This window comes from Augochlora pura, chromosome 7 (genome assembly GCF_028453695.1).
Source record: "Augochlora pura isolate Apur16 chromosome 7, APUR_v2.2.1, whole genome shotgun sequence".
NCBI lineage: Eukaryota > Metazoa > Arthropoda > Insecta > Hymenoptera > Halictidae > Augochlora > Augochlora pura.
In genome coordinates this window covers 7,627,742-7,654,915 of record NC_135778.1, presented here as the reverse complement: position 1 = coordinate 7,654,915, position 27,174 = coordinate 7,627,742, and the positions used below count along the sequence as shown (strand labels likewise).

The window sequence follows — 27,174 nt, the reverse complement described above, 5'->3', positions numbered from 1 at the left end:
GCGAGTTAGTTAGTTATTTATCCAGTAATTTATTTATTTACTTGTTTACTTATCTAGTCATTTATTTATTTACTCATTTACTTATCTGTTTCTTTATTTATTTACATATTTATTTTCGAATCGCTCGGAGGTTCATTAACTTTTCTGTACACGTTTCAGAGACGGCTGCGCTACTTTAAACTAACTTTCCCGAGTTACCTGTAAAACGATATATTACAAAATGCTATTAATTATCAAAAGAGGCATTTCATATGGAAAATTAATTCATGTATTTTCGATTAATAATTTATTTGAAATTTGGATCGTTTGTGTTCCGATATCGCCGATGCGGCGACGCTGAATTATTAATAGTGTAAGAGATATTCGCGTAAAATGCATAAATAGGAGCTCAGAATCTTTTATTTATTAATTACAATGAAATACTATAACAACATAATAATATCTATTTCAACTTAAATTATAGTATATTGTTATAAAATAAATATATATATATGTATTCGTAGGAAATCAAAAACTAGCTTTAAACTGCACAGGGTTAAACATTTCTGTAAAATCGGCATTTTTATGCAATAGAGACACGGCAATTCAGGAGAGCAGAAGACAGTTCTATCGCCGCTATAGCGGAAGACGTTCCGCGATCGCCGGGCGAGAGCAATTAGAGGCGCATATAATTAAAGTCTACGAATAGAATTCTTTTCGAAACGAAATAAACAGTTCGCGCGTCACCGGGGCTATAAATGGCCGTATCGTAGGAGCCCGCTATTAATAGAACACCCGGCTCTCGATACGCGAAGACGTAATTCGTTGTTGTGCCGAACGAAAATCTCTTCCGTTGCGCGCCGCGACCGAGACACGCTGTCGAAACCGGAACGAACGAGATGCGTGTAGTTACTGCTCCTCCTCCCGTCGACGTCCATCGATCGTTCACCGAGAGTCGTCGTTCCGAGCACAGAGTTCGACGATATTTCATACGGATGACGGACGAATGATAATCGGCCGAACGAGGAAGATTTGATTCGAGGTTATCGAGCGAGTATTCGATCGAATACGAAATTATCTAGATAGTGATTCGGTCGAATATAAGCTCGGTTGAATGTAAGTTCGGTTGAATTAGAATATGTTCGATTAAACATTTATTCGTACAGGGATTCATGAAAATGTTGTAGTGTTTTTCAGCGTAATTTCATCGTTTATCGACTCATTTCTTGAATATTATTTTTATCGAATCGTTCGAACAAAGAATTTTTTGAATTATTCAAATGAACTATTCGTAATTATTTAATTTGTACGAAGTATTCATAATTATTCGATTTAATCGGAGTATTCATAAATATTTGATTTATTTGGACTATTTTTAAATAATTGAATGATTCATAATCACTAGAATTATCCGGACTATTTTTAATTATTTGAAATATTCATAATTATTCGATCACATAATTATTAGAATAATTCGAGCAAAGAATTATCCGAATTATTTTGATGAATAATCATTCGAAAAAAAGAATTATCTTAATAATTGCTTTAATAAACAATTATTCGAATAAATAATGATTCGAATACAGAATTACTCGAATAAAATATTATTCTATCACGAAATCACTCGAATAAATGGAAGAATTAATTTCCACTTGCCGCGTTTGAACTGCGTTTAAATGACTAATGCCGAGAAACAACTCGAACAGCGGCGCACTTTGATTTCCAGGAACGATTGCTACCGTGTTGCAATGGTCCGCGTGATGCGATCGCTTATTCCGGCGAGCAGCGAGAAACAGAGTCGAAACAATCGGTCGATGCTGGCCAGGATCAAGAACGCCCTTTGTTCGGAGTCACGCAACTATGTTACACACCGTCGAGAGAGAGAGAGAGAGAGAGAGAGAGAGAGAGAGAGAGAGAGAGAGAGAGAGAGAGAGAGAGAGAGAGAGAGCTGTGTCGATTAGGGCACGGCGCTCGCGTGCCTTTAGAGATCGTATTTTTCCCTCGATAGGTATCAGCCGCATGAATGGTTTTCCCGGCGGATTACATAATAATTTCTTGATGAAACTTTAACATCAGTCTTATACCTATTTGCTACTTATTGTCGGATCGAATCTTGCGAGGCCACTGCGCGTTTGTTAATGTAAAGCAGCGGCGATCTAATGTAGATCGCGGTTGCCTTTTGGTTTTTTTTTTTTATGGAATTGCAATCGTACAGTTCAGTGCAGGTACTGTTTATGCAAAATTGGAGGAAAAAATAACATGGGTATTTAAGGCGATGAGTGAAAGTAGAAAGTTACGAGAATCGACGCGTCGTTTTAAGGAGGCTGCAAGACCACTTTGAATGCATATTTCTTGTAATAATTATAAGTATTATTTATTTAGGTAAATGGGTACGAAAATCCTTTGTTGTGGGAGAAGTAATAATAAATACGGAGGTTTTGTGTAATAATTGCGTAGACACAAACAGAGAAAAAGGGAAAGAGAAATGTCGAGGTAAGTTGTTATATTATATTATGTATATTTAATATACTGTAATACATAATATAAAATATGATATAAAATATCGTATAAGTTAGAAAATAATACAAAATAAAATATCACATAAGATATAATATAATACAAAATAATATATAACGTAATATAACAATAATACGTAATAGTACTGTCTACGTCACCTCGGCACTACATCACTTTGTATAATAGTCCTAAACAATAAAAGCCTGAAAAATATACCACCGACCACGCATCTTAAGGAGTCTTTGCACTTAGAGCTTAAAACATTATGCACGAGTACAACGAAAAGCAATTTGCGAGGATTCCATCGATCAAACAACTTGAATCGTCTAGTTCGAAAGCTAATATAAAGAAGGGAGATAAGAAGCTGCAACATCTGAATGAAGACTGTGGTATACAAACATTCGGAATATTCTTCGAGCAGCGAAGACAATAAAACTTATCTTACGAAGATGCATTTGCATCAGTCGATATAATATGGTTTGCATATCGTAAATTATAATATTATAGATTATGTATTACAATCTATATTATAGACAGTATCATCACAGATTATAGATTATATATTATTATTATTCCACCCCGAGTATTTTGTTGAAGATTTTTCCGCTTCCCTGCCCGCTCCCCCCAAAATTATTATTACTATTATTATATTATTATACATTATATATTATAGACTATACTATCACAGATTACAATAAATATAATAAATTAACACTTTAACAACCAATACCAAATAAATCGTCTTTCCCCCGTACACATTCAATAAATAAAAATGAACACCATAAAACTCAAAGATAGACCACTATCCAAATAATTTCGAACTCACTATAGTACACTATTCTCGCTATACTTCCTATCAATATCACAATTCCATTAGGTGCGTCGAAGAAAATCTTGCGAAAAAATTGTTCACCAAGTACATAACTAACATCCACGCTGAATGTACTGTGCTCGACGAAGAAGACAGCGTGGCGAGCTCCCGATGGCATTCGAATCCCCGAGAGTTCCGCGACACGGCTAGAAAACGGTTTTGCATCCGACGACGATAACGGGGCGGCGTGTCATCGTGAAAGATAAAGCGCGGAACGTATACACCGTCGCCGCGATAGGGAATATAAGGGAAAGCGACGAAAATGCTCCGCGGTCTGCGCGCAGATATCCGATAAAACATTCCGATACGGAGGGCTCCGGCACCGTTGAATAAAGATATCGATTCAAAGCGAGGATCCTATTCAATGGAGGAACGGCAAGGGTTCTCGTCGCTCCTGACACACGTTCGACGAACAGCCCCTCTCTCTTTCTCACTCTCCCTCTCTCTTTTTCTTTCTATGTCTCTCTTGATCTCTCTGTCACTGTCTTTCTCTCTCTACGACTCTCTCTTGATCTCTTTCTCTCTCTACGACTCTCTCTCTCTCTCTCTCTCTCTCTCTCTCTTTCTCTCTCTCTACGACTCTCTCTTGATCTCTTTCTCTCTCTCCCTCTCAAGCCGCGTGTCGCGCTCGTACGAGCAAAAGCTCGCGCACGTCTGTATCTAGAAGCTGGCGTCAGGTAGGTCTGTGTTGATACACAGGGTCGATGACATTGCTCTACTATCACTAGGTTCTGCTGCGTGCGCGTTATATGACAGAGCCGATAAGGTCGCCAGAGGTAGCCTACGTACAATGCACTCACGGCTGCAGCAGGAAATGGACGGGCTCCCCGTTCGACGAATAATATCATCGGTAATTCCGTTACGATGGCTTGCCGTTCGCTGCATACCAATTTCGCCGGGGCTGATTTTACACTAATTACGGCTGATTGAACATTGATACCGCTGCCAGCCGGTTCGTACGAAATTTACGATTCGTGGAAGATGCGAGACGGAGAGCGGAGGGCGTTGAATTGTCGTGGATGAGGGTGGATAAGTGGTCGATCGAAGGGACGTTCATTTAGATTTCGGTGAGATGCAGTTTTGTTGGGGCGCGAGTGCGGTTTCGTCAGATTTTATTTGAATGTGAATTTGGCGGAATTATGAGCTTGTTTGGATTAGATGTTCTTTTGAATTGAAGGTTTATTCGAACAAGAATACGTTTGATTTAGTGATTAAAGAATTAAGAATTAGAAATTCATTCGAAGATCTTATTCGAATTAAAAATCGTATTCGAATTAAAAAACTCAGTCGAATTAAAGATTTTAATCAAATTAAAGATTCATTCGAATTATAAATTTATTCGAAGATTTTATTCTAATTAAAAAATCATTCGTATTAAAGATTTGGTCGAACTCAAGTTGTAATTCGAATTAGAAATGCATTCCAATAAAAATTCAGTCGAATTAAAGATTTTATTCGAATTAAAAGATCAGTCGAATAAAAATTCATTCAAATTAAAAATTCAGTCGAATTAAAGATTTTATTCGAATTAACATTTTATTCAAATAAAACGAAAACCAACGACTTATATATAAATTATTCGATCGAATAAAAATTCGTCTAGATCGAAATTTAACCGAATTCCAATTTTATTCGAATAACAATATTAATCAAACAAGAATTAATTCACCCGATATTAATTAAACTAAAAAATGATAGATCACAAACCTTCTTCATTTTTTCTTCGTCCACGCTACATTTTGCGAATTATTCGAATAAAGAATAGTCAAACGTTACTTCATAGACGGAATTATGCGCATAGATTCGAGGTCTCTTTGTTATCAATAAGGTAGAGCATTGTTATTTTCATAGAAAATTTAGCACCGTTTGCAAAATCCTTGACAACTAGTTCCCAAGGCGATCAAAACCGCGTTGCGCATCTTTACCAGCTAATAATTTACCAAGGCCGTTTCGCGCTCGTCCTTTTACGGTATCAGAATTCTCGAACAATGTTGCATAATTATCGTAGAGCCGACAGATAAAGCGCGTTAATTTATGAACGCGAATGTGGCAAATGCGGTCGATAATGCGGCGAAAAATGCGCGTGCACTGTATGCACATTGCAGTTAAACGCGTGTGCAAGGTTAATGCGAGCGAGGCTTCTCTCTCTTTCTCTCTCCGTCTGGTATAATCAATGCAGAGGTGTATTGTTTATAGAAATATATTCAAAAGTGAGTCGATAGTCCACGAAATATCCATAAATCGCATTAATAAAACGCCAAGGCGAACCCCGTCTGATTTCCGGATCAGTTTATTTTCCTTGTTTTCCATTATACAATACATTGCACAACAAACCTCTCGACTTTCCTTATTGTTATTTTTAATATCATCGCTTTCATACAATTTTATACAAATTTATTCCTCTTTTATATTTCCGTTATGTATTTAAAGGACGGCTCGGCAATAAAATGTGCCAGGCGGTGTCATAAGTGACCCTGGCTTGGTTTTCTATGCTTCAGTACTTGGAGGGTTGATTAAATGTTCTAGCGAAATATAAATAAATTTTGTGAGAAAATTGAACGGTAATATTTTTGTCGAGTGTTGAAAATCGCCGCTATATAAACAGTTAACGACTCTATAATTACGTTATAATGAATATAATAATGTGTGATAACAGTGCAAAGGATAATAATATTTAATAATAATAAGAATAAGAATGTGTAATAAGGGTAATGTTTAATAAGGAATTTTAATACGAAAAAGAGTAAGAATAATGTTTAATAAGAATATTTAATAATAACTAGATTGATGATAGTATTTAATAAATATAAGAATCGTAATAATATGTAATAATAAAACAACAAGAATAATATGTATTAAAAAGAATAATAACGTTTAATAATACTATTTAATAATAACAAGAATAATTTGTAATAATAATTCCGAAACGAAGACAAATAACAATAGAAACGGGCAGTAACGTTGCCAAGACGCGACATTTACCCTAATTTGCAAAGCCGATAAGCGAATCGGCCCGGAGCAATCATTCCCCGCGTCTCCACCGCGATGTTTCCAGAAGCAACCCCGCGCGGTACTCACCCCTTTCCAGGGTGATGAAAGACCGCGGAAGATCTGCGACGGGACACGGATACTGTTCTTCAATGGACGCAAACAAGGTGAAGCACGCGCGTCGCGTATTATGCTCGAAGGCTCGGTCCGTTCGTTAAAAATACGTGAATACAGGAAGCGACTCGACTCTGTGTGCAGTATACGGCCGTCAATGGACAAAATTTCATAAAGTCACTGCTTCGGATCTACTCGAAATTATTTGTACAATTTGTCAAATAAAATGTCTACGTAATCGTATCTGGTAATATAATGGTCAATATATTCGGCGGAAGATTAAATCTGAATAAAATAAATAAATAAAATAAATAAAATAAATTTTTAAATTTTAACAAAAGAACGCTTAATTTAAATTGTAATTTCATAAACAAATTCGAATTCTGAAATTTTAGATGTTTAGAGTATTTTGATGCCAGATCGGAATAAAACAAATAAGAATTATGAATAATTTGAGATAAGCTCGCGCGTTCTCTTATAAAGCTGGCTGGGACACGGCTTATCGGTTCGCATAACGAATTTATTTATGCGCGAATGATAACGTTTTCTCAGATGTAAAAGCTAGAGTCGAAAGGCAACCGGTTCAGCGTCGAAGGCGGTTCATGGATGAACAATTCTATACGATGGTGTTTAGATTGTTGTAAAAATAAGGTTAGAATCGCGGTATTGGTAATCGACGCGCAAAGTGCCATTATCTTGCAGTAATTTGATTGTTTAACTTATATAGGCGTTTGATTTCTCTACATTTTTTGTTTATTAATGTCCATTACTGTTGTTAATTATTGCCAACGTTAAGTGAATAAGTAAATGTTATCAACAAAATTCTTGATTTTATAGAATAAAACTGTGTTCTCGATTTAATGTTATAATATAGTAAGGTTTACTCTGTGTTTGACGAGTATAGTCATTGTTTGATTTTTCTGACACATGCACAGTGACTTAAATTAATATTCAGACACCTTTTAAAACGTAATAACTTTTTTTATAACTGGATTGTATGATTTAAATATTTTTAAAATGATAAACAACATTTAATTTCACATTTTACAGAAGTAAATAAATTCTTTCATTTTTTAATTTTATTTATCGAAGGCTTTAATAAAAATTTAACAAATATGTTTCGTAGACCTAGGAAACTTACACGCGTCAATTAAATATAATAACAATATTATATAAATGATTAAAAGATCGAAAAAATCGCTTTTGTCACTTTTGATCAACAAATGAGAGAAATTTGCAGTTTCTAAAATCGAGCCATATGGTATACCATGTTATATAGGTATATACCGGTAGCATAATACTAGCTTCACTTATTTCAAATAATACCCAAAAAAAAAATGTTTTAAATTACAATTTCACCGCGCACCTTCTCCGTTTTCTTCACATCTTCATATCTTCGTTCTACTCTCAACAGCATCGTGGTAAATCAATACATTATATTTTTATTATCTCCAGGCAACCGGAAACAATCGACAAATAGACTTAGAAGAGGCCGCTCTCGAAAAGAGAGGATCTGAAATAAAAAGAACGCGTAGCCGCGTAGAGGGAGGAGGAGGAGGAGGAGGAGGAGTATCGAGCGGCTGAAAGAAACAAAGAAAATGCGGAACAGGCCGTTGCACGCCGTCGTCGTCGTCGTCGTCGTCGGTCGTCCTCGCCGGTAATATCCAGCCGTCTAGACACTAGACACTCTTTGTTCGTTCGGGGGCTGATTTTCGGGGGTTGTTCCTGGTCGAGCGTAGGGTAAACCGAGCGCCCGCGCCATCCGCGCCCCGCTTGGTACCCGTGGGCGGAGGAATGCACGAGAGAGAGAGAGAGAGAGAGAGAGAGGGAGAGAGAAAGAAAGAGCTAGAGAGAGAGAGAGAGAGAGAGAGAGTCTAAGCACGGGGAAACCGGAGACCGGGACACGATCACACGAGGATAACCCCCGTATGTTCCGTCGTGTCAGCGTGCTTGTATATACGTACAAGCTCGCGCGCGCGTGCGATCGGCGGCGAGTCCCCGTGATCAACGACGACGAAACGGTGCGCTGGTGGGCCGTGTCGGTGCACGCGCGACCGCCCGCCGTTTCTCTCTTCTTTCCTCGGTTGGTTATGGTTAACGATGCCGCTCCACCGAACCAATTGATGGTTGGCTCGACGGTGCGCGCAGCCCTACGCAGGCCTTCGTACGCTGCTCCCGTCGTCGAAACCGACCGATTACATATTTCCAGAAACGCCGGCCGGACCGAATCGGGGGTTGCTCGGGCTTGCGACGAAGTCGCGGCGATGGATCTTCGTCGATCTTCGCGACAGTGGCTAGCGAAGTATTTCTTAATACCACGATCTTCGAAATGGCTGCTATCAGTGAGGAGTCTTTTTTTTATTCCAATTTTGTGTCGGGCAAAGAGGGGGTGTTATTGCGGATAATCTTTCGGCGGGTCTCGAGGTTTTTGTTCGTCTGCTATTGCTTTTTTATGTATTTTTAGGTGGAGTATAAATTGTTTGTTATTTATAGGGGGTTGCAGTATGTGTATCTTGCTACAGGGGGTTGTAGTATGTCTATCTTGGTAAAGGGGCTGGTAGTATGTATAGCTTGGTGAAGGGGGTTGTTGAGAAATTTCTCACAGAAATGTTTCTACAATTTCGGTAATTGTTAAGGGAGAAACTCGGGAATTAGTCATTTTCACTGGCTCGGTAGTTTTTGGTCATTTTCCATTGCGTTTTTTTGTATGCAATATAAAAATTATTGCTGCGAGGGTAGCTAGTCTTTTTCCTCGAAATTCCTGAGTCGAAACTAGAAAATGCAGCGCCATCTTTGACGAACAGTTTCGCGGGACAACGGTCGCCCACGCGTTGCAACAAGTGTCAGATAAAACGCAATGGAATTGGGATAGCAGCAGCCCCGACTCATCCTCGCGAGATCGCCACCTCCTTTTATCTTCGTCGGAGAACAAGTTTCAAACGATAAGGGCTCCGTACGAAAACTCACGCGCGTCGCTTTTTATAGCTGCTCGTTTCCACGTTTCTTCGTCGCGAACAGCAGATCGATGTTTCGTTCTCGAGGACAGAAAACTTTTCATTTCAAAAGTTGGAACGTTCGGGCTGGCAAAATTAATTATAATTTGGGGTTGGAGTAATTACCGTGCCTTTCGTTTATTTTTTAGCGCGATTCATTTTGTATTTATTATATTAGCGCATGGATTTGGGAAATTTATGTGGAAATTTTGTAGTAAAATGTACTATTATTGCGTAGTGAGATATTTATAAATGTATTAGCCCGGGGGAATATTTATTGAATAAACACACGCGTATATATTGTATAATGAAATAAATGTAAATATAATATACAATAAAATATATATAAATATGATATATATAATAACAAAATATACATAGAAATAAATATAACATTAAATACAAAAATGGAACGTCAAAAGCTGAAAGTTCCTCTTTTACCAAAAAAAACCTATCTCAATTTTCGAACAGAAGTATAATTCAAAATATTCAATTGCTCTAATAAAATCCTGGAACTTCGTGAAACTTTCTAGGTTCTTAAAATAAAGAATATCGATATTATTATATACACAGTGGTTCAAGCAACTGACGCACCTGCAACAATTACCAAAATGTACATCATACAACAAACTTTCCAATACGGAAATTACACAGTATAGAAAGACATAACATACATTTATATTTTTATAAATCTATCCACTCCATAGACCCTAAAAAATTCGAAGCAATATAACAACGTCTTCACAAATTAAAACCGTGAAGATTGCTAAAAAAATCCGGCGCTGAAAGTCACGTGCGTGCCGCGTCCGATCGTCCACGCTCCATTGTCGTCGCAATGGCATCGATCTTTCGAAGATCTACGAATGGTTAACCGTGGATCGGCCGTCGAGAACGTTGCACACGTGTACAGGCTGTCTCAAGGAACGATGAAAAGAGTCATAGGAAAATCGCGAAAAAAGTCGGTTCAAAGGTTTACGAGTTCAGAGTGGCCGCCGAAGCGAGCTAAGAATAGATAATGAGACACCGCGGGTCGGAGCTTTAGCCAACAAATAGAAACAATTTTTGTTTCCGTTACGATCACATATATCGACCGGTAATTACAGCACGCAGCGAAATTTCCGTGGATTTTCGAAGCGAAGTCGCGACGATTCCGAGTTTCAGTCAGTCCGCGCAAACTCGCGACTCCATTAAATACGCTCGAACGGAACGAACAAGCACACCGTGCTGTCCGTTTTTGCTGCGCAGCGAAGCTGTTACAATGCACGCTTATTGCTAAAGTTCTCTGACGTTATTACGTTATTGCGTCGTCTTCCATTGCGACTTATGATAATGATACGATTAATTCTCGAGTTCGCTTTAAGTAGGCAAAGAGACGCTAGCCGTTGACTCGCATCGCGATGACATTGAGAGACCGCTTTCAATCCTTCGCCGCTCCGTGTCACTGGTAAATGCGCCCGCGAAATTGGATCGATTACAGCGGCAATGCAATTTTGCAACTTGTAGAATATGCGTTCGTGTAAATATATGATTAAAGGAGAGAATTATTTTTGATAAAAATTGGTCAATTTTGACCGACGAGAACTCAACGTGAAATCATCGTAGGATGACACTTGTATATCTAAATCTTTTTTGGTGATACTAGAGGAAAATTATAGACGCGCATTTGAGCATTGTTGCTATTATTCGGTATTTATAGAGATGTTTAACAATTAAGTTTTAGGCTCGAATGTATAGAGCGATCTCACAGGTGTGATGTTCAATGGAAGTCAAAAGCGATTCTAAAGACGTTGGAATAATTTTGCATCATTTTTTTACTACATACAAGTTAGTGAAATTGTTAAATAATGCATAAAGTGTTCCATGTAATTTGTGCACCCACTGCAACTTTTAAAATATGCGTTCTAACTTTCGCTAACAACTTCGCGAAAAATCATTGCAAAATAATGACTCCTTTTTTTTTGACAAATTAAAAAGGAATTCGTCGACGTTTCATTCTACCGTAGAATCTATAATATTTTGTTTAACAATAAATATTTATCTATAATATTTTATTATATTTAATAACAATCTATAATATATTTATTAACAATCTATAATATATTTATTAACAATCCATAATATTTTATTTTATTTAACAATAAAGATAAAATATGAAAATAAAGCTACGAAATGTAAAAGAAATTTAACATCTCAAAAAATAAAACCGTTCCCGATTCCGTGAGGAACTCCCCCGTAGCCGTTCGTTCCGCAGTTGTTTAGTCGCGTCTCCGTCGTAACCAGTTTGCAACCGCGCTAGCAGTTTGTCTAGTTAAAAATAGAGCCGCCGTGCGTTCGACAGAGAGAAGGTGGCACGCTGGAAACACGGTGAAAATCGTCGTTTGCCCGACCCCAATCCACGACCGTTCTCTCGTTCGCCGTTCGGTGCATTATCTAGTTTGCGGTACGCGGAGAGACGCCCACGCGACGGCGAAATGAATGTAAAATTGTCTCCATAGAAAGGCGGATGATGGTATTTCGTATTATTTTCGCGATCGCGGACGTTCCGCGGTGCCACGTTGCTGAACAGTCAGCCAGGCATCCGCGCGCGCAAAAAAAGAAAAGATAACGAAAAATAGATTATTTTGCAACGCAATCAAACCGACCACGTCATCTTCTCTACCGGTTGCTATCGTTGAGACGCGGCGCGTTCGTTGGATACGTTGCACGAAATGGATTCGTAGCATTACCGGATTATATTAATTATTATAATATTATAATAATTGTATTATTAATTATTATAATATTATAATAATTGTACTATTAATTCTTCGCACTCGAGTAGTGACACTGAGGTAGAACTCAAGATTGTTGTACGATTTTTTGGAAATATTTTTACATTGTTAAATCTATTTAGTTTTACGTAATAAAAGTGACGATAATGCAGAATAAAATAGAGTTGGATAAGATAAAGTAAAATAAAATAGAATTAAATAAAGAAGAATAAGGATAGAATAAAACAGGAATAGAATAGAGATAGAATAGAGTAGAATAAAATAAAATATAATAAAAGAGAATAGGAATAGTATAGATCAGAATAGAATAGAATAAAATAAAATAGAATTGAATAGAATAGGAACAAAATAGAATATAATATTAATATAATGGGAATAAAATAGGGTAGACTATAATAAAATAAAATAGCATAGGAATAGAATAGAGTAGAACAGAAATAGAATATAGCAGAATAAAATGGAATATGAACGGAATAGGGCAAAATAGAGTAGAGTAGAATATGAATAAAATAAAGTAGAAAAATATAGTACAAAACAACATAAAATACAATAAAACAAATTAATCTGAAATAACCTAAAACTATACCACCAAATCAATATCAGCTATAAAATCTCTTAACCATTATCAGTCTATCAAACAATCGTCTAAACAATTTACCAATTTACAGCGACAGCGAATCGCGCTGATACGTAACATCGATCTCCCGACTGAATGGAATCGCATTCGGACATCCTTCGAACACGCTTTACACGCGTTGAACTCTTTCTTGAACGGCTCCGGGTCACGCATCGGCAACAATATGGCAGCATATCTCGTTGAGGAAAATCGCCGGTATCAGCGGAAACTTACTACTATTTACGCGGGCATCATTCAACCGGCAACTTTACCATTGACCTTAGCCGTCAATACAAGCTATTGAGCGCGACGGACAGAAGTGTCGAAGTAAAAAAAGTCTAATCGGGCCGGCCTGCGCGGGCACTGTGATTACAATGCGCATTTACAATTTCAAGGGGTCACACGACAAATAATGTCGCGGGTCCCGGCTTCTGAATAAATAACGCGGCTCGGAGGAATTTCATCGTCGCAAATATGGTATCCAGGATTTATTGCTGACCCATATTCGATTGGTTTCTGTAGTAGTTCGGTATTACAGGCTCGCGAACGTTCCTCGAGTTCACGGTTTCAATGCGTTCACTAGATTTTAATCCTTCGCAGTCGAAGCGATTTTAACCGGAAATCCAAAATATTTCTTCGAACTTACAGTGTTTACATATTATATAACCTGGAGCATTTTATACGTTATAAAATTGAATTTTATGACATATGTAACAGATAATAGCTCTTGAGAATTTTTGAAATATTAGTACATTTGATAAAGATTATTTGAAAACGTGGCATGATAATTTTTAGAGGCGCCTGAGAGTCGCCATTCGACCGCAAAGGGTTAATTGCTTTAGAGGAGAAAATGCTCGATTTAATATTTTTCGTAGCTTGACGTGTTTGATTCTCGGGGCAAAGTTTTTGATAATAATTCAGTTAGGCATGGATGTTATTCCATTCTTTCGAGGCACACGATTCTGCTCCCTTGACCGTTAATGTTTAAACATTCCCGTTAACGAAAGCGTGCGATCGTTGTCTCAATAGGAAATTAACTCATAATAGGAAATCGATTCATAATAGGAAATTAATTCGAATCGGACGAGCTCGCGAGTTGCTCTTACGATTTCGTATGGAAATCAGTCAATAAAGTCTTGCAAATCTTGTGACAAAATTTAACTTTGCAAGTTACAGACTTCTTGTAATTTATACTGAATTAATACTGAATTCTTTGATGTCAAAAATATTTTATTTCTGTTGGTATTTTAATCATATTCATGTACAGTGAATTTAATTTGTAACTGTTGCAATTTGGATGGCAAAATCAAACTTTGCACTTTACACAGTTTTGATTAAATTGCGCGCTAGAAAGTGCTGAATTATTCGGTGCCAAAAATTGTGTTAAAAATTGAATTTATTGTATGCAAGTCTGATTAAGATACCAGCACGATTAAAATATATTTAACTTGCTTTTGTATTGCTGTATTGCAGTAGAATACATTTAAACGCATTTAAGATATATTTAAAATACATTTAAACGTATTTATAATGTATTTAAAATACATTTAAACGTATTTATAATATATTTAAAATGCATTTGAATGTATTTAAATATATTTAAAATACATTTTAATAGAATATAGCAATACGGAAACAACTTAAAACAATTTAAATGCACCTTTATCATACTAATATCTTAATTAAATCATATAAAATAAAATACATTTTAAATATATGAAAATTGATTTTCGATTTCTTTCACGTGTGTCCTTGTTATGCTATACAACGGTTCAAACAATTAATCCCGCGACGCAACGAGACTCATTCAAAATAAAAAAATACAGATCGGTAGAACGATCATATCGGAAAACACATTCTACGCAAAAATGACGCGACACTACTGAATGGTACTCGAGTCGACTTCTGTATAGGTCATGTTCATGCGACGCACGTCCGTACCACGTGTTTCCTTCGACTCGATTAAGGAAAAAATCTACATCTACGGAAAAATCGTAGATACGGTGTGTGTATGCGTGTGTGTGTGTGGCGTGTCTACAGTAGACGCTTGGCCATCGATTGGATCGCGTTAGAATTTTTCCGATTCGCGGCGTTTCTTCCGAGAACGATCACCGGCCAAAGGTTTCTCGAGCCACGTCGCCAATCCCGCGCGTCCCATCGGGGAATATTCCTCGGAAATTGTTGCTCGAATTGCAACAGTGTAGCAAACTTGTTTACAACGGCGAAGATAAGATAGCGGCTACTACGTAGCGCAAAGCTAGTTGCGGTGTTAATGGTTCAGCTTTTTCCTAGCCGGGGCTGATAAAAACCGATTTCCACGCGACGAGGAGCGTCCCAGCGAGCGAACACGTCGCACAGTGATTCGAGCAATAAACAAAAACGTCGAAACATTGATATTCTTCTTTATAACGTGGTCGTAATCTAGAGTCTTTATTTTTATGTAAATAGTTGGGAAAAAGCAGAAAAGGAGCCCTTAACAATTAATAAATACGTTAATATAGTGTCTTTAACCCTTTTCATGGATATCAAATTGAGTCTCGTGACTCATATAATATTTAGACTTAAAATAATTTTTTCAATTTATTATGTTTATGGAATTATTATATATTCTTTTGTGTATTGCGTTGATGTATGTGTTACATATCTATACATAACCTTGATATAATTTTATTATAATCTTGACACAATCTCGATATAACCTTGAAATAATCTTAGAAAACTTTAACATAACAGATTTTCATGTATCTTGTCTCATAATAATATTTGACATACGGACTGCTCATTAATTTATAATAAAAATTATCTCGATTAAAAATTAGTCAATAATTCCAAGAAAATTGCAATACTAAATTAAAAGAAAGACAAAAGATATTTTATTCAGCGGAAAGAAACGAAACCATTGCAAGTTTCTTAACAGAGCCTTATATTATTAATATAAAAATCGCTTCATCTCTGCAGTCTTTTGAAAAAATTAACTAAAGCAATTAGTTTAGAAAATATGATTTTTGTTCGGAGCTACCATAAGATCGAATCACTGTGTGCCGCTCGGTCGCCGAAACCGTTTGGTCATCGTCCTGCAACGATATTTCATTGGCCCGTAGTTGCACCTGCGGCAGGTGCGCCGCGCGATCCAAATAAGAAGCTCAGGAATCAAGCTTCGCGGATTTGACTAGCGAAAAGAATGGCCGCTATCGGGCGAGCCGATCGCGAACAGGGCATCCGAATTATTAATCTTTTTGATGCGACTTACTCGTGAGCTACCCTGCGCGGCCAATATCGCCTTCCCTTCACTTTTTCCTATGATTATTGAACAATGTTGCACGATTATACAATTTTCAAGGCTGTGATTATCTCTAGAGTTACTTTAGATCAGAGTCGAAACAATTGTTTTTGAATATAATCTTCTAATTTATTTTTATTTGAAAAAATGTTTCGTATAATTTCTTCGACTAAAATTTCATTCGAGAAATATTTTTGTTAAATTTCTCTACTGAAATTTGATTCGAGAAACATTTTTATTTAGACCATTGATTAAAAGTTTATTCGAAATATTCGAATAATTCATTTGGAATAATTCATTTCGTTTCGACAAATATCCTCGATTATTCTCCTCCATAAACAAATTCGAATAACATTTAATTCGAGAAACCTATCCAGTAAAATTATATTCAGAAAATATCTCCAATAAACAGCTCAGACACAAGCATAAATAAAAAATACGCGAGGACGTGTGAAAGTCGTGTTGTCCCCATTATTATTATTTATTACTCTAGTAAATGTCAAGAGGAATGTTACATTGCTCGTACCGGTAAACAACTGATATCCGCATGACGTGGTCATCGTTTCTTTTTTTTTTTTTCTCGGTGCAGCGTGTGTAGATAACAATTACACATCGTATTCCGTTTAATTGTTATGTTCGAGAGTTATGCAGATACGCAAATTACCTTTCAGTGTTGCACTTAATAAAATGACTGTTAAATTCAACGAGATTGCATAGTGATTGCATAGTTAAAACGTCAACTCACAGGCGTTGCTACGCTCTTAAGAAACAATGTGCCAATCAGTGTTCCTCGTACAGTGGAATTTTGCAACTTTTTTACAAATATTTCATGAATCACGGCCGGTTCTCTTTGGCGATCCTTGTCATCGTTTACGTAAAAGCGTCGATATTCGCCTGATGACGCTACAAGAATACAGGATTTTTCCAATCGTAACAACGATAGACAATAATATTGTAGGAGTAATATTGTCAGTAATATTGTAACAATAATATTGCGGGACTAGAACGATCTTGAGTTATAGGTCGTTGGATTCGTCTTAAAATCGGTAATAATGTCATCGAAAAACGAATACATAGTTCCATTTGAAAAAACATCGATGACCTTCAAATCTCAAAAAATATGACATTTAAAAAAAAACCATTTCGACCACAACATGTGCCCCTTCGAACCAAAAAATTTGTTCCTCAAGCATTTTCGTGTATCATTAATGATAATGGAGATATTGCTTTGTAACACTTTATTTGCTCCACCCTGTATAAAAATAAAAATAAATGAAACTTTCGACTTATTATAGAACGTTAAATAAATCATTAAAAACATGATAAAAGTGATCGATATTTCAAGCAACAGTGGTAATAAAAATAATTGCGAAAAGATAACAAAAATAAATGTTTTTCTAAATTTCGTATTGCTAGTTTCATACCTCTTTTTATAAAACGATATATTTCAGGAAATTTGAAGTGTTAAAAATTATAATTTATTTACGGACAATATATTATTCTATGCGTCTATTTTACACAATCTTATGATTTATTTATACCATACATATATTTTCTATGTGTCGCAACTTGTATAGTAACTCATAGAAAAAGCCTAAATTAATTTTTCAGCAATTTTTTGTTGATTTGCTTGCGTTGCGTGCAACAGTTTTTCTGCTTAATCATGCAACAATATCTTCCGGTTACGTAAGAAATCGTCTTGCGAAATAAAAAAAAAAAAGAAACAGGACACTTCTCTCCTAACGTCGTAATCCTGTTATTACGGTTTCGTACGCGATACGCTATTAGCGTCACATGTTGCAAAGCTGAATCGATTCGATAATTACATATACCGCAGAGCGGAGGGTGATATTTCATTTGCAACGATATTTATCTAATCTTCCGTTTCCTGTAATCCTGCAAATTCTCTACAATGTTATATTTGCCCAGGATTAATTATTTCGCAATCGCGGCACTAAAGAGAATTATAATTACAAAGTATGTAATTCGATCGTATTATAAATTCAATCATATTGTGATTCGAAAATTAGGTCGTTGATTCGATTAAATTACAGTGTCGTTTGTGATTGCAATTCGAGTAGTGTTACAAAATAATAAGTATAGTTTGAGTGCGTTGATTAGGAATTATTACGTGATTGAACCGAAATTACGAATCACGATGCGACTGAATTCAAAATTTCGAATTACGATGCAATTGCATTCAAAATTACGAATTACGATGTGATGAAATTCAAAATATCAACTTAAAATGTGATTGAATTCAGAATTGAGAATTATGATGCGATTAAATTCAAATTGCGAATTACGATGCAATTAAATTCAAAATTATAAATTACGAGGTATCTGAATTAATATCACGTTTGAAAAAATAATAAATTAACAGTTAATAATAGAGATAGCCTCTCAGCGTGTTCAGAATTACTTCACGAAATATTTGTGAAAACATCCCTTAAATTTTAAAACGTCTTTTAAATTCGTCATCATCCGAAACAATTCTGGAAAACAATTCCTCAGCTATTGTCTAGTAAACCCCTTTGGGATAAAAAGGTACAATTATAAACAAGTTACTACATTTTAAAAAAAAAGTATTTGGAAAAACATCGTCTCTTAAAATTGTCATTGTTCCAAGAAAAAATAGCAATTTTAAAAAAAAATGATCACTCCGTCCAATTATACAAAAATCATTCCATTTGGAAAAAATTATTTGGAAAAGCCATCCCCTTTTAAACTAATCATCGTCCCAAAAGCAATTAAAAAAACACTTATTTATCCATTATTAAGCAAAACCACCCCTCTACAATCTCAATTATAAAGAAGCAAATTCCATCTCGAATAAAAAGTCGCCCGCGCGAGAACGTCCGGAGTCGATTTCCAAGAAAGTTACCAGTTTTGAAGATCATCAAAGCGGCCGGTGTTACGTGTCCGATCCTCTCTACATATAGTACATACTATACATGTACGTATAACGTTCTTACGGGCTGCAACATTTCTGTTGCATCGCACGGCCGAGAATAAATATTAGCCGGTCAGGCATGTACGCGCGTCACTCGCCTGACCTAGTTTAATCCGCGATCATCCTTCTGTACTAATTAAGTAGGGACGTCCGCTTTATTAGCAGCCACTGTGACTCGACAATGACGCTTGATAACGTTGCGAGTACCGGCGGACACCGTCGAAAATGACGTCGCGCTGAAAGCGAGAAAGGAGATCGGATTAAAAGGCTCTCGAGAGGAAAGTCTTCCATGCGATCGCCGGCTCTCTCTCTTTTCCACTAAAGGACGCATTGTTCAGAGAAAATGCAATAAACGCCTTATCTATCGGTAGCCTGTGAATCGGTTCATTACTATTTTATTGTTATATCGGCTTATTATTATCATTATTGGATTGGCAACTAAGTGATTATGGATTTTATCAGTAGATGGTCTTTGCAAATTTTTGTATTCTGTTACCGTGTTCAAAATATTTCATTCATATTGTTTTCTTGTTGTTTGAACTTTTATCTTTAATGTAGTATAAAATTTGTGTCGATTAGTTATCTAGTTTCGTTTTTATCACCGTTTGAAAGTGGAAGAACGAGGCGGCGCACATTTGATTACATTATTTTATTTTTCGACGAATAAAATAAATGAAATAATATAAATAAAGTAGAGAAAATACGTATTGTTTAATGCTAGTGTTATGAAATCGTTAAGATTTTTACAGTCGAATAACTGGACGGTAAAGTGTTAATATCATTTAATGTCTCTTCCGTTCACATCGATTCTGTTCTAATGACTCGCGTCGATTTTAATTATAATTTAGAACGTAAGTCTTCTTCCTGTATAGTTAAACGCAAATCACGTGGTCGACAAAGACCTTGCAATCACTGCGACAGCGCTAATATAAATAAACTCTATAGCAATAATATAACAATAATAGGAATAAGAAGAGGCGGAGCATCGTCAATTACGAAATTACTCTATTTTATTTATTCTATTTTTATTTTATTTAGTATACCTTTATTTTATTTACTCTATTTTTATTCTATTTGGCATACTTTTATTCTATTTATCTTATTCGTATTTCACTTATTTCAGTTTCATTCAATTTATTTTATCTCGTTTTATTCAATTTATTTTCATATTATTTATTTTACTCTGTATCTAGTATATAAGAAATTGCAGCAATAATATGGAATCTAACACTTTCGTCTAAACAATAGCTAACAAATTTTAGTTAACCGATCCGCTAACGAGCGACGAAGTATTAAAATACTATAGGTTCCGCGTGATCATTGTTTTCGTGTAGCAGTCCGCGAATAAAAATTTACATAGAAATCCAAGGTCGTTATTATTATTTAAATACGGTATATCTCTTCAACCAGATAGCATACTAATTTCCACTTATTTGCAATTTTGTGTCTGTTCGGGCTTCCAGCACCAAATTATCTGTAAATGGTGATCGTTTCAAACATCATTCCACAAAGAATTGTTTCTCGAACATACGATTTAGTAAATGAAGACAGAAGAGCGTTTCTAATAAACAATTCTGTTATTTATACCGGTCGTCGCAGGGACGTCGGATATATCCAGCACTCGTACCAAAGGGGTTACGAAAAGAGGTTAGGACTGACGAAAAGAGATTAGAATTTTGTTCGAATTAAAACAACGGAACAGCATTCACACTGTACAAATTGTTACTAGAAATTCTCATCGCGTGAAAAGACTCGTCAAAGTATGGGATGGGGTCAAGGACAAATAAGTGCTGATCAACACAGCGTGGAAGGAGTCGTAGTGCAAGGGGTAACCTCTTAGGCACGACGCGCCATTATAGTGGCTTTCGCGAATGTTTCGTGCTTTACTCAATTATATTATTAGTTATTAAAGTGAACGATTACAGTAAAAGTATATATGCACAGTACAAAGAAAACAATATACCCATAGAGTATAGAGTATTGTAGGGATTTAACGCGTGCGCGTGCGAACGATCCAAGAGGACGTGTTTTGTTTACGCGCTCCTCTGCGGCAACGGTCAAAATCGAGCCCGGTGCAAAGCGAGCGATACAGCGGAACGTAAACTACAATCGCGCGTACGTTGCGCGTCGGCGAATCGTTGCGTCTCTCGGAAGCGGGGGTTCGAGCGGTTTCCCGGGCAAGTTTTCGGACCCGGAACGAAAACAGTGGCGTAAACGGAACAATGTTGATCCGCGTACGGAACGAGTTATTACCGAAACCGTAAATTTAGTCGGCGGTGATCGGGCCGAGACGCAAACGCGTGTAAACACGGCCCCCGCTCGCCTGACCCAGATACCTTGCGCCTGTGTTTCGCCGTATTTATAGGAAGAGTAATATCGCCGGGTACGCCGTTCGATTCCCCGGCGCGATTCGAATCCGATGCATCAACGGGTAAGGACCGATACCGCCAGGCAAACTGGTCCTCGCGACCTGTATCGATTGTTCCGTAATGAACAGAGGCGGACGCACCCGGGGCTCGTCTTTCTCTTTATTTCTCGCGAAGGGAAATCCGGGGCGGAGGCTTCCGCTAATTTGTAATTAAGCCGGGGTACTTAACGCGCTCTACGCCGAGCTATTTTTAATCGACTCTACTCTAGTCATTTATTATTTTATTAAAACTATACTGTCTGTAATTATTAATTATCGTGTATATAATGATAAAATAAACTCATCGCGTATATATAATAATAAAATAAACCCATTCTTCTGGTGGAAATTAATTCTTTAATTCTAGATTTGTTATAAACTATTTTTTAGTGTTAAGCAATGATGATATTTGGTTGGCGAATAAATTCGTAAAGATCTTGTTTTTTTTATATAAAAACTTACAAGGATGATATGAACTTCAATACTTTCGTTTTCATAATAAATAACAAATTATTGGTTAACCGATTTGTTAACCCCTTTGCACTCGCGTGGCGCCTCCCTCAAATTAATAAGAATCGAATATCTCACTTTGTTATAAAAAATAGATATACTATATTATAATACAAATTTATATGTTACTATAATATATTTTAATTAACGTATATTTTATATATCACTATATGTAATTACTTATTATTATTATTATTATTATTATATATTAGAATGCAAAGGTTCGCAAGTACACGTTTCTACGAGAAAATGGTGTCGAGACAACCTAACGTTCAAGACAGCGCTGAGTGCAAAGGGTTAATTCGCAAAGTGAGTAAGCTGTTCGAAAGATCTCTTTCAGCTCTGCGAGACTATTGTATTCGCTTTGTCGAATAATTTAATTAGTCATGATTTTTTAAGCACGGAAATGTAATATCCGGACGGCAGCAATCAGCATTTTCGACATATGCTATTCGTCGTTTTTTCATCGAGGAGTGTCGTCGCGGTCAAAGTTGTCCTTTTTCGAACTTTCCAAACCCTTTCTGTGCAACAGATTCATCTATCATATCCTCTCCGTTCACGTTGCAGGTGTCTCGGCATTTCGACCTCGACGAAAAGCGAAAACATCGGGAATGCTGATTTTTACATGCGGGATATTACATTTCCAAGTCTAAATAGTCATGAAAAATTGATTATTTACAATGGTTATTTAGAGCCGAAACAAATCTTTCGAACTGCCTATTACTCACTCTGCTAATTAATGCACGAGTTATTGTAAAACAAAAAGAAAAAAAATCGTCGAATTTATTCGCCAACGCGATATAATGCTCGCTGTTATTTTTTCGCTATTCTTCTTCCATTTTTGTATTATTATATGCAAGTATATGTACATATATATCTCAACTTATTTCGATATTTCTTCCCTGTTTTTTTTCTGTTATTTTCTCGTCTGTGTGTTCATGCGATTGCTATGTTAAAATCTCTCTGTTATTTATTCCGTAAGGGGGATTCCCTATCAGCTTATTTGCATAGATTGTTATTGCCACTGTCAGCGGCACTTTGAAGTCGGTCACGCGTTCGTTTGTTATCGCGATACCTGAAAATCAAAGAAATAGTCAATGGAATCGGAATTAACCACTTCGGTACGGCGCGCATCGGCCACGAAATTGTGCCCACAGCCGGCACTCACCATTCGCATGCTACTTCGTGCATCGACAGTGAATCCGTTTTGCTCTTTCACAGATCTTTGACGAGAAAAGCTTATTTATGTGTATTTCTGGACGTAAACACTGCAATTGTAGAGATAAGGCAAAAGTTCTTGGCAGTCGACTATAGTCGACTATAGTCGACGCTCGGCCGTGTGCGTTCATATCACGGCCGTCGACTATAGTCGACACTCGGCTGTGCGTGTTCATCTGTGGCCGTCGACTATAGTCGACGCTCGTACCGAAGTGGTTAATAAATACACAATGTATGGCTTGCGCATTCGTTTTATCTAGGAATTAAGTGGTTAATTGCATCAATTACTTTGTAGCATGGATTCACGATGATCGAACGAGCCGCGGAACGACTTATCGCCGATCGTGCAACCGATTGCATCGACCGCGGGCTGATTGAATGGTAATGTCGACTCTCACGATCGCGTTGTTAGAAGGAAGTTGCTCGAAGACACCGCGACCTTGAATTCGTATGACCGAAGTTCGAGCAAAGTATGGAGTCGGTTAACGAGTTACGCGACTCTTTTGTACTTGTAATGATTACTCGACACGCCGGTGTCGATACAAGCAAGTTCGCGAATTATAAATAACAAACGGTGGGGTGTCGTTTAAAAAGTTTGCGAAACTTCTTTTTTTAACTTGTCAATTCAGCGACGACGTTGCACAAATTTATAGTTGTATATATATTTATATATTTATTGCAGTACTTGTAAATTATAATTTTGGTAATTTTCATTTGAATTGCAAATTTATAACTATTACTCCACGTGACCGTCGATAATGCAACTCTGCAAATTATAAATAATACAATACGGCGGTGGCTGACAATTTTGCGAAATTTCTTCTTTTAAATTGTTAATTTATCAATAAAGTTGCATGGATTTATAGTCGAACGGTGTCTATAAATTGCACTTTTGTTATTGTAATTGTAAATGCAAATTTACAACGATTACTCCACGTCACCGCCGATAAAAGCAACTCCGTATAGTATAAATAACGACGCACCGGTGTCGTTCGAAAAGTTTTCGAGACTTCGTTTTTTTTTTCCAAGTTGTTAATTTATCGACAAAGTTGCACAGATTTATAGTCGAACGGTATTTATAAATTGTAATTTCCGAGGGAAACGCGAACGTTTGTAAATTACGTCATTGACCTCTAATTATAGTGCTTGTAGTACGGCTGCCGTTTGAAATTTATTTTCGGCAACTATAATTTCACGGCGATATTTATTTGTCTGGAAATGATAAAAATAATTTCTCAAAGCGTCTGACAATAGTTTCGCGTCCGCGGCTGACGTTCCGTACAATTTCGGGGGTTCAAGGTGATCCTGTACAAGTTCTAAATATCCGTTATATATGTTATCTGAATGTGCATGGAAAATTTTGTTGTGCTCGATTTATACCAGGAAACTATCATAAGGGATCAAGATGACGTTTTAAATAAAAATTTAGCTCTAAATTGCAAGAATTGTTAACCCACCTCCATCCAAAAATCAATAGAATTGTAAAAATATCTACATAGTACTTTACTTTAAGCTTATTAAAACTGAATTTGCCATTATTAATATTCTCATCCATTTTCAAATTTTTAAATCGAATATAAAGACGTTCCTACCACTATAAAGTTCAATAAACATATTTGTGCCCTACTACATTCCATTAAACAATGCCCGTTTCTCAATAGACTGTTGCATATAGTCCACGCTAGACAATTGTTCGATGTCGATGTTAACTACGCGACGCTAATACAACGTACGTCACGAAAACATCCAATCATTTCCTTTCTCGACAGCTCATGGCGTTATGAAAGAAGAAGAAAGCGGACAGAAAACGTCCGTGAACATTTCTAACGGTGACCTCTATCGTCGAAATGTACGTGGTCAACGCGCGACGACTTTAGTCAATTAACGCGCTGTTTTACCGACGTGGTCGATCCCGGGGCAATGACCTCAATGTTGAGGAACGCTTGACCTATATATCGCTAATGTATCCAGCATGCGTACACGTGTATGACTGGCGTTCTATTCCATCTGCCCAGAAGCGGCGACGATAAAGGACTCTATATTCCTCGACAACTACTCGCGAGCTCCGTTTTACCACTTTCACTTTCGAAATTATCCAAACATTCGTCCCGTCTAATTCCGAATTAAAATACCGAGCCGTCGACGAACCCCTGGAATTAAAAAGAATCTCGTAACGGCTGTAGAACCATGGAAACCGATCCCACTGAATGGAACAGTGGGAAGAACGATGTCCACGATAAAGACAGAAAAACAATGTAGCGCGCAACAACGCGGCCATAAATCTAATACGCAACCGCGAGCGTGCCGTGGCGAGTTAAGGCGGCGATAAAACGTCCGTTCTCATTAATAAAAACGGAACGCGCGTTCACGGCCATTGCCAAAGAGTGTAGCGGCTTTAAATAAACTGGCCAACGGCGAAGTTTTAACTTAGGTCAACAACACGATTGTTTTATTCGCGGCTGAGAAATAAACGTCCCCCAGTCGCTCGCCGTGAAACCGATTAAATTCCGAGCAATCGATCGTAGGACTTGTCCTTCGGGAATCCGAAACACGCGAGTTTAATGAGCCGATCGAACGATTCCCCATTGTCCTACCCCAAGTCGCGAGATGAACGTGCACGGTGTGCCCAGTTAAATGCACGGCGAGCAAAGAAACGGCGAACGACGAGTCGTGGTCTATTTTGATTGGGGGAAAAAGGAAGGTCGAAACGGGGCAATATCTGAAGAGTCAATGTCCTGTTGATGACAACAGGGAACACACCCGATTCGAATCGTAAACGATTCGCTGATGCTGTGCGCGATAATAACACGTCAGGTCAATAACGCTGCACGAGAGAGCACTGGTCTCTCGTCGTTCACGGCCGATGCTGTTCGTAAATAAAGCAACGGCCGACACGCTGGAAAACGTTGTTAAAAGTTTTTCTTTCGAGAGTATTCTCGTGTATCGCATACCTGCCACCTCGAGGGAACTGCCAATTATGCGCCTTGCTCGGCGACAAGTTAACGCGAAAAATCCGATTCAGCCGCAACCGGCTGTTATTTTCGTCACAAAACACTGCACATCTTATCACAGGACGTACCGCACTCTCATTGAAACGTCGACTTTCCTGTCTGACCGAATCTCCCTCACAAACAAACGTGGTTTACCACCGATTCACCTTCGTACTCGGCGCAATGCCGCCATATTTCCTGTTGACCCAACTGTTCAGACATCGCACTACCATAGACTAAGAAACGTCTGTAGATGGACGAGCACTTTCGTCACGGTTTATATGATTGTTACACGCTCTGGGTATGTTCTACTGGTTCAATGATTCGCCGCTGTACCAATCGGCGCTGTGCGCGTCGTGCTTTAAGCTTTCGCCGCGAGGGACAGTATTGTCGACCAAGAGAGTGCGCCGCAGATCGAATGTGCCGTTAGTTGGTGATCAATAATTTGCTTTTTTAAACAGTTGATTCGAACGTTATCGCTTGGTACTGACAAAATATTATAAACAGATTGATTAGAAGTCGGATGATGTAATTTTTGATGAGATTCCGTTATTTTCGTAAGATATATGAGCAAATTTACCGCGTTGCGTTGTTGCTCAATGTATCGGGATCTTCTGAACTGAAGTAGTATCGATAACTGCGTATAATTGATATTTTAAAATTGCTGAATCATTTTAGAAAAAATATGTATTACTTTTGGGTATTCTATTCGATTTTATTTTATTCGCAATTAGCTCGTAGAAATCTGTCGCTCTTGTACTGGTAGTGGAGTCACCTGAAGTAGCCGTTTGAATTCTCGACTAATCAACGGGCTCTATTTTGGCGCCTCTCGTAATTTAAGCGCCGAAACATAGGAGCAACATCACGAGCTTTTGTAATTTTTAAATATTTAGAAAATTAAATGGAACTGTCCTTGCTTAAATATTGCACAAAGGTGAAACGAACGCGAGGTGATCATAATTCTTTG

The 27,174-nt window shown here is 37.3% G+C and overlaps 1 protein-coding gene across 1 annotated transcript in view; it reads right to left on the bottom strand.

Moving 5' to 3' along the window:
• LOC144473291 (uncharacterized) overlaps positions 1-26,404 on the bottom strand; it is a 124,779-nt gene extending 98,375 nt beyond the window's left edge. Inside the window, exon 1 of the mRNA XM_078187043.1 lies at positions 26,169-26,404. The gene's annotated coding sequence lies outside the window, so the exon portion shown is untranslated. The remainder of the gene's footprint in view (positions 1-26,168) is intronic.
• Between the last annotated feature and the right edge of the window lie 770 nt (positions 26,405-27,174).